The 10,087-nt window shown below is 35.8% G+C and overlaps 1 long non-coding RNA gene across 1 annotated transcript; it reads right to left on the bottom strand.

Moving 5' to 3' along the window:
- Nucleotides 1–1,400: 1,400 nt before the first annotated feature.
- LOC132300269 (uncharacterized) lies at nt 1,401–6,964 on the bottom strand. The gene is made up of 5 exons (XR_009480367.1): nt 6,574–6,964; nt 6,173–6,488; nt 5,384–5,565; nt 4,895–5,022; nt 1,401–1,663 (listed from the first exon to the last, which is right to left on the bottom strand). It is a non-coding gene; the product is annotated as an uncharacterized LOC132300269 (long non-coding RNA).
- Nucleotides 6,965–10,087: the final 3,123 nt, after the last annotated feature.

The raw sequence follows: 10,087 nt of genomic DNA, 5'->3' as shown, positions 1-10,087 counted from the left end.
GGTTATGGATGCAGCAAAGTTTGAACTCACTGAGGAAATTGCAAGATTTAAGTCTCAGCTGAAGGAGAAAGATTTGGAAATAGCTAAAGTCCAGTGTTTGCTTAAGGAGGCAGCTGGGTTCTCGGCGATGTTTCTTGAGTTGAAAGAGTTCGTGGCCGGACTCCGGCATTAACAGTGCAACGTGGACAAATCTCCTGCGAGTGAGCCTCACGCGCCAGCTATCACTACTATTTATGATGGAAGGAAATCACTGTACTGCTATATCTGCGAGTGAGCCTCACGCGCCAACATATATCTGTGTTGAAGCCAACAGTTTTTGGAGGGAGTGTCTCATTGGGAGCTTCACAAAGAAAATGCCATTCAAACTCATTTCAAGCATTTGCTCATAAGATATGGGATTCCAGAGGGCTTCAAAAGGTTATTGTCAATAAGGCGGGCATGTACTAAATCAAATTCGGATCCATAGAGAGCTGCAGAGATGCCTTGGGGGGTAGGCAATGGCACTTTGCAGGTATGCCTATCAAACTAAAGCTATGGCACACTGAACCCACTTCAATTACACTTGAATCATCTAAAATAGCTTCTATTTGGGTCAAGTTATTCAATGTACCTCTGGGATACTGGTCTCCCAAAGGTTTAAGTTACATTGCAAGTGCAATTGGTAAGGCACTTTTTCTTAATGCAAGTACTCAGAACATTGACAGAATTGATTATGCCATGATGTGTATTGAGATTAGCCCACAATCACCCTTGCCTAATTCCTTTCAAGCGAGAACTGAAGGAAACAAATTGGAGGAAATTCAAGTTGTTTATCAATGGATACCATTTCTATGCATGCAATGTTCATCATTTGGACACACAACTGACCACTGTTGTTCTCCCCAAGCCAGCAATGATATTGTTAGGGAAAGCCCTTGTGTCAACTCATCTGAACCAAAAGAATCTGAATGGAGAACCATCACAAAAAAGTTGAAGAAATCACAGTCCAAATGCACATATCAATTTCAAATCCCTTTGCCCATGCAGTCACTGACATTCATATAAACCTGGCCTCAACTTCAGCTGCAGTGTCCCAGTTGCCACTAGATAATACTTGTCTAGTTCCACCTTCAATTGCCACTGAAGCTAGTCCAATCACTACAAGAAAAATGACTTTTTACCACGGTAAAAAAGCCTTTCTACCACGGTAAAAAAGCCTTTCTACCACGATTTTGAACCGTGGTAAAAACAACCGTGGTAGAAAGTATACTTTTCTACCACGGTTTTCAACCGTGGTAGAAAGTCGTTTTTCTACCACGGTGCAAAACCGTGGTAGAATAATAGACTTTCTACCACGGTGCATAACCGTGATAGAAAGTGTTACATATATTTTAAAAAAAAAAACTACTACTAGCCTTAAAGAACCCTAAATAAATACAAAATAGCATTATAACCAAAATAATTTACAACTCATAAACCAATTCCAAATCATTATTTTATACAAAAATTAACCATATACAAATTTGAAAGAAGTACATGATCCACACCTTATATATTTTACTTAACCAAAATAAAACAAAAATTCTTCATATCTTCTTGTAACTTCTCCTTCATGAACCATACAAAAAATATAGCGGTAACAAAAAAAGTAACTGCTCCCGCAACCCGCAATCCTAACTTTGACCTACAAAGATAGTTGAAGTAAGAGAATTAATGTAAAGCAAGTTGATACAACAAATAAAAATAAACCACTTTTCAAACAAAGTTTGATCAAATTGTCCACCCATTATATTTATGATCAAATTGTTTTCAATATGTATATGAAAGATTTTCTAGGAAACAGAAAACAAGTTGCATATTTCTTGATTGATTTTAGAAACAGGCTTCACTGTCCTTGAGTTTAGGCTGTGTAACTACACTATGCTGTATAAGCCTCCTCTGGGCAGTTTGATGAAATTTGCAACTTTTTGTTTTTTTAATAATGCAGATATCATCAAAAAACTTATAGAAAAAATACATTCAGACGATTCCTATCGTTGCACATAGTTATCTTGTTGACCATGAACAAGTAAACCAGATTTATCTGAAAAATATAACAGAAGTTCTATTGGTAAAGAAATTTCAGGCTTTTACATCCATTAACAGTTTTGAGTGGTTGTGACTTAAACTGCTCTCAGGTTTTAATCCCGAAGAAAGTTATGTCCTTTTCATTCAAAACTGACCTAATTATTATTTGTAAACAATCTAAAGAGACAAATATAGCAGCCAATGGTCCTTAGGGTTGTCGGAGAAAGAAACATACACAAGCCAACATTTCAAGGACAAACACCAAGACAAAAGGCAATTGCAGAAGTATCAAAACAATCATAAACACAATCAAATTCCAAAAGAATGTTTTTTTTGTTTTTTTTTTTTTATTTTTATTGTCTAATATTTTATTTGTGGAGAAATATAAGCATCCATTCAGTATATCATAAAGACAGAGCTATTACCATGCAATCTAAAGAGAAAGAAACATACACGAGGCAACATTTCAGGGACAAACACCAGGAATAGAAAGTGACCTGAAACCAATCGGTCCCCACTGATGTTCCCCCTCCAAGACAAAAAGCAATTGCAGAAGTATCAAAACAATCATAAACACAATCAATTTCCAAAAGAATGTTTTTTTTTTTTTTTTAGGATGTATTATGTTTGCTTCTTCTTTATATGCTGAGCCAACATTTAAAGCTGGGGTAGTCTTTCTCTGTGAAGGTACCCGCTGGAGTTATATATATATATATATATATATAGAGAGAGAGAGAGAGAGAGAGAAGCAGAAATTAATACTCACGTGATTCTTATACGAAGTGATACTATAGTAAATTGATTGCTAAGCCACCTAACAAGAAAAGAACAAATTAAGGATATATATATATATATATATATATATAATATGGACATAGAATTTTTTTTTCCCCTAAATTGGAACTCGAAGAAAAGTTGAAGAAATGCAGTTTTCTAGCCTAAAATGCGAGACTCGTTATCAAATCCTCTAGCAATCCAACTGCATAAGCATTGGGAAAAGGAAGGTCCTCAAATCAATTAACCAAAATGATTGTTTCACCAAAACAATTATCAGCACCATTTCTGTCATTACTCGTCATGAATTCATGATGGAAGCTACAAAAGACAGTCTTGGCAATATATTCATTCCAATGTATATCTAGAAGGTCTGTAGAATCAACTTGTGTCCAGTTTATACAGAAAATTACCCCTGAGATAACGCGGAACAGAAGTTCTGTATTTTGGAAAATGACAATGTCATTCATTGTCTTAGCTACTAGGCCGGGAATGTATCATTAATTACATTAAGATTTAAGATAGTAGATCCTGTTTTAAGTTAAGATTGGAGACATTCAATAATATGTGCTACTGTTATATATATATATTTACAATTTATCCAACACACTGTTTTCCCTGAGTTAAGAGAATTGAAAAACAAAAAATATACGGGGGAGGAGGAGGAGAAGAGGGAATATATACATATATGTGTGTGTGCGCGCACTATTGCTCCTTGTTCTGATCTTAAAAATGAGTGTCCAAAAAGTAGCACCAAACACACACACACAACCTAGCTTTCAAAAACAAAACACACACACACACAACCTTTCAAAACACACACACACACACACACACACACATGAAACTTAGACATGCATGAAGAGAAGGTCCTTAATTTGCAAAGAAAAACAAGAGCATGTTGGCCTCACTCCAACATTTTATTTAATGCAGTGGCTAACCAACAGTGACTTTCACATAGTCAAAAAAATTCTACAACAAACACAGTTCTATAAATTACCATATTAAAACACCATTGCTAATTTCCTACAAAGTTGTAATAAGTATAAACATGGGCATATGAGGCATCAGTGTGTTGCACCTTTTTTTTTAATTTTTTTTTTTTTATAGGAATTAAGTTATATCTATTCCACTAACCATTTATTTATTTTCCTAGATTTTTAGCTCAGTGGAAAACATGTCTAGGAGGCCAAGTTTCCTTCTCACAACGCAATAACAATATAATCCCATCGTTAAAACGATTTAAAAAGCAACTACTCACCTAAGTTCACAGATGATGCAATCATGCAAGACTTTGAAGTGGTATATTCCTGAGGAATTTGATGTTGAAAGATAAGAGTAGTGGCCTTGATCTACTGAAAATGAGCTTTAAAAGAAAGGAGAATATTACAGCAAAGGTACACCGAAGAAGTAGCTTTCTTTCACATTCCTATTCTGTACTTCTGCAATCGTCTTATTACCAAAGTAACAACTCTGTCTACAACTTATTCATCAATTCAATCCAACCCCGAATAATATTCTGTCTACGACAAATTATTAATTTTTTGTACTACGTTTGTACTATCTTCATGTTTTTCTCCTGAATTTTATCTATCAAATATGAAAAGGTAACAAACAGTGCTTTGACTTTATTAAATATTCAAACCCACTAAACTACTAAAGTGTTGATTTTGATGAACACTAATTAAAAAAAATGGTCACTTAAGGTACTTGACCCCCTATACACCGCAAAATTGGTCACTTAAAGGCACGTGACCCCCTGAGCATAAGTATAAAAGGCATTAAAAATGTGTAATCATAAAAGAAATGCGTCACTTACAAATTTTGATGTACTTGATAGGCCATGCAATTGAAAATCAGGTAAGAAGGAAGAGTAGGGAGGAAAGTAAACTAAAGTAAACCAGGTTGGTTGTATGCTGAGTGCATCGACAACATAACAACAAATCAACTGGAAATGGAGTAGAACGTCACCCCAGCTAATATACATGTGTATACCTAAGAAGACCAACCTTGGTATTTATGGACAAGCAATGTAAATTTACTAGAAGGTAAAATTAAAAGAATATTCATTTACCAGACAGTTGCAATAACTTTCCCAACTTTCCTCGTTGAACCCAAAATTAAAAAAAATCTGTTATATCAGTTCCAGTATGCCTCCATGGCCTCTGTTTGAACATAGCAATATTTACATCTAGTATAGTCCTGCAAGAAAAAATGGGATGCCACTTAATCAACAGCATACAGAACCTTTAATGACATGAATCAAGAACAGAATAAGTGTTACGCCAGTGCCAAAAGTGGCCCTTATGAGAACCAGAAATCTCGTATAGCATTTGTTCTCAGCATCTCACCATACACATTATCCTTTTTTTTTCTCATAAATGCGGTAAGAAAGATAGTACTTCTAACATCAGTACATTTTTAACTATTGAATTCTTACATTATCCTAACTAATATTAATTCTATTATACATTTGACATATCTATCACATGTCATAAACAACAACTAGTTTGCCAAAGAACCCAGCTTGAGTAGAATCAAGATCATAACCAAATTCACTTACCTATACCAGGGAAGAGAGAAATTGTATCCACTTTGAGTTACTACTGAGCTTGAGCCCATATGTTGACTGGACCCATTATTGTCCAAACTGCCTTTAGCCAAGGTGGAAGAGTAGGAAGCTGAAACCATGGATCCATTGGCTTTTGAATTACAAGGATAAGCTGCTGTCTGATATCTTAAGTACTACACAACACAAAACCCAGTGAAAAATCATTAATTACAAATAACAATAAACAGCTGCTTCAGGTAGGATAATTATATTACTGCTACAGAGAAATAGAGAGAACTCATGTGTAAATGTCATAATCATATCATAATAAAATAAAAGAATCTCAAAAAAAAAAAAAAAAAAAAAAAAAAAAAAGGAAAGACATTAATCTATCTTTATCATCAAAACTGAGAGTTCTATTATTTGAAATGAGTCCAGTTACAAAGTAAAACTTAATCAGGAATTATGTGACCACACTGCTTCCTCCCAAGAGATCATCCATTTAAATCCAAAAATGCTCCCAATTCAAACATTTGATAAGAACAAAGCACATACATCAAAATAAAAGGTATCGATCTCCAAGGTAGAGCTTTGGAGGCCTTATACCGACAGCTACCCATTGAAATTGCCAAATTCAATCTCATTTCTAAAACGAACACAAATTATTGATCAACTCTCACAATTTTATTCACACCAAGTTCGATCCTATAACACAAATTCTTACATCCGAATATATATATATATATATATATATATATATATATATATATATATATATATATATATAACATTTAACGCTACCTTGTATTGTGAATGATAACCGCCCTTCACCAGATTTTCCCTCTCACCGCCACCAGTACCATTAGAACACTGTTCCAATCCATCGCCCAACTGGGATTGATCAACCCATTTCCGATTCTTACCCGAACCATTCCCCTCTGCAGCTGCAAAATCACAACCTTCCTCCTCTTCTTCATCATCAAACCCTCCACTCCTTAAATTGTGTATGATTGAGTGCGGTTTGGGAAGCCATTGATGGTTGTACTTGCTTGAACTTCAACGTCTACATATATATCGCCGAAATCATCATCGACGCCTTCCATCTGAGATAAAAACCCTAGAGAGAGAAAACAGATATCACTAGGATTTTTTTGCTAATCAATCACCATGTGAGACAAGGCTCAAAAGCCCTAGAAATTTACCTGTAGAGTTCTACAATTTTGGTCGATTGCTGAAGCTTTCGAACAGCGAACCCAAACTGGAACAGCGGGCGATGGAAACTGAAGGATATGGGTTTTAATTTTTTAAACAATCTGAAATGATATGCCGATATGGGTTCTGATTCTTGTAGATTTTGTAGTTTGTAGTTGCAGAGACATAGAGAGGGCAAGTTCAGAGTTGAGAACGAGAATAGAGTTGGAGGCGATTTCGGAGGCTGATCTGATTCTTGTAGATTTTGTAGTTTGCAGTTGCAGAGCCTGAGAGAGGGCAAGCTCAGAGTTGAGAACGAGAATAGAGATGGAGGCGATTTGGGAGGCTGAAATGATTTGCCCTAACATGTGTGGTATGGTGTGTTTGGTCTAAAATGATTTGCCTAAAATTTTTTAAGAAAGTAGCGGGAATAAGACCCGCGCATCGCCTTAATCCAAACTCACTTCCTACCGCGGTGCTTGAACCGTGGTAGAATAACTTACTATCACGGTTTTTTATTAACCGTAATAAAAAAGACATTACAAAAGTCTAAATAAATTTTAAGTATAAATTCAATTTTTATCACGGTTATAATAACCGTGGTAGAAAGTATAATTACTACCACGGTTTTTCATTAACTGTGATAGAAAGTTTTTCTACCACGGTTTTACAATAACCGTGGTAAAATATATTACTTTCTACTTTTAAAATCATGGTAAAAGACACTTTCTACCATGGTTATTATAAAACCGTGGTAAAAAGGGCGTTCTAAAAAATTATTTTTCTTGTAGTGAATTTGTACACAAGGGAGTTCTAACAATTTTGCTGTATTTGCAGAATGATGAATGTGCAATTGAGAAGGATGATGATCCTAGAGGGAAAATGTTGGAAACTGATGAAGATAAAACCCCAAACCTTGACTCTTATGATCCATCATACTCTTCCATTATCAATAAAGCAATGAAGCCTATAAAACCCAACCAAGGTAAGCATTCCAAGATTAGCAAGAAGGCTAAAATTGTTAAACCAAATTTGAGTAATGTGTCTACCTTTAAGGGGTTTAGGGGATTGTGCACTCTCACAAGCACTTCTCAATGAATTAGGCAACTTGAAACATTAGGGGGTTAAATTCTCACCCCAAGCAAGTAGAGGTTAAAAGGTTGATCACATATAATAAACTTAATTTGATTGCTGTTTTGGAAACCAAAGTAAGCCCCCATAATATAGACTCTATTCATAAGGCTATTGCTCCCTATTGGAAAATCAAATGTAACTACATTTCTTCAGTAATGGGAAAGGTCTGAGTGATGTGGAATACCTCAGTTCTCTCTCTTTTGGTAATGTTTGAAAATAGTCAAGCCCTTAATTGTGCAGTTTGGATTATTGATATGAAGATAAGATGTTTGGTCTCTCTAGTTTATGCTTCAAACACAGCCTCTGAAAGGTTACCACTATGGAGAAGTTTAAGGCATCACAGTGAACCTAATGTTCCATGGATTCTTTTGGGTGATTTCAATGTCATTTTAAATGTCAATGAAGCTTTTGGAAGGGCACTAAGGTGGACTCAAGAATGGAAGACTTTAAACAATGTTTATTTAAGAATGAGCTTGAGGATTTGAGGTACTCAGGGATATTTTTTTCATGGACCAACAGCAGCTTTGGTTCAGCCAACATATCAAAGAAGCTTGATAAAGTCCTTGTCAACCATACATGGATGAGCTTATTGACACAATCAGCTGTGGAATTCCTACCTCATGGCATCTCAGACCACTCCCCAATGATTGTCAAGCTTGGTTCAATTATTCCTAAGAGGAACTTACTTTTTAGATTCTTCAACTTTTGGGCTGCAAATGAGAAATTTTTGGATATTGTTCAACAAGATTGGCAGGAACATATGCAGGGGATAAAATTGTTCAGTGTTGTACAAAGACTAAGGTCACTCAAACATCCTCTGAGGCAGCTCAACAAGACAGATTATTGTGACATTTCCTTGAAAGTAGCAGCTTGCAGTGAAGAATTGTCTCAGTGCCATAAATCAATTGACCTTAACCTTGCAGATGACATTATGAGATCACAAGAAAGAACTATTGTAAACAAGTATGTTGATCTTTGCTTAGCTAAAGAGATGTTCTTCAAGCAAAAAACTCAAATTCAGTGGCTTAGAGAGGGTGGCCAGAACATAGCCTACTTCATGAAGTATTTTTCATCAAAGGCCAACCAAAGGAAGATTGTTACCATTTAAGACTCCAATGGAGATACTCTTCAAGGTACTAATGTACAAAATGCTTTCTTGAACCACTTTCAGAATTTTCTTGGACAAATCTACACCAACTACCCAGGTATGTCTACCTTCTCCAATTTAATCTCCAAGTTTGTTCCTCCAAACCTGCTACCTTCACTTACAGCCATCCCTTTAGACATGAAAATTCAGAACTGCATCTCATCCTTCAATCCATACAAAAGCCCTGGCCTAGATGGTTTTAATTCCTGTTTTTTCATCCATGCATGGCCTATCATTGGGCAGGATATCACAATTGCAATAAAGGATTTTTTTGTTACTAGGAAAATGCTCTCTGAAATTAACTGTGCCTACATTGCCCTTATACCCAAAGTACCCAATCCTACCTCTGTTAGTGATTATATGCCAATCTCATGTTGCAATTTGGTTTATAAGTGTATATCCAAACTTATAGCTTCAAAGTTAAGCCTTGTTCTGCCATCATTAGTTAGCCCTGCACAAACTGCATTCATAAAAAATAGGCACATCACAGACAACATCTTATTGGCTCATGAACTACTCAATGGTTACCACAAATCATCTCATCTACCATGTTGTACCCTCCAAATTAATCTCAAGAAAACCTTCGACACTATTCACTAGCAGTTCATTTTGGATATTCTATTCTTGTTTGGCTTTCCACCTCAGTTTATCAATTGGATTGCACAATGCATCACCACTCCCTCCTACTCTATCTCACTTAATGGTCAGCTATGTGGATTCTTCAAAGGAAAGAGAGGGGTAAGGTAAGGGGACCCTTATCTCTCCACGGCTTTTTGTTCTTACAATGGAAGTTTTAACCTTGTCTCTCAATCAAGTTATATCCCAAAGCACTTGCTTTTAATACCACTGGAGATGCAGAAAATTATCCATTTCTCATTTAGCATTTGTAGATGATATCATGCTATTCTCACATGGAGACTTAGGCTCTGTTGAAGTGTTAACTCTGCACTTAACAGTTTCTTACTTGCTTTTGGTCTATCCATTAATTCTTCCAAAAGTCAGGTTTTCTTTTTTGGAATAGATAATAGCACAAAAGCAAGCATTACATCCCTACTTTAGTTTGACACAGGAGCTTTACCAATCACATACCTTGGACTGCCACTGTCCTCCTCAGCTGTCAATGCTGTAAACTGTCAAACCCTAGTGCAGAGAATCACAGCAAGAGTGAATATGTGGACATCATGATTTCTCTCTTATGCAGGAAGAGCAATGTTGATTAAGTCAGTTTTATGTTCAATACAAAC

Source organism: Cornus florida, unplaced genomic scaffold, assembly GCF_030987335.1.
Source record: "Cornus florida cultivar Cherokee Brave unplaced genomic scaffold, ASM3098733v1 CherokeeBrave_3.0.0_Hap2_Chr03, whole genome shotgun sequence".
NCBI lineage: Eukaryota > Viridiplantae > Streptophyta > Magnoliopsida > Cornales > Cornaceae > Cornus > Cornus florida.
Note: the sequence above shows the minus strand (reverse complement) of the source record. Positions and strands in the feature narration are given on the sequence as shown.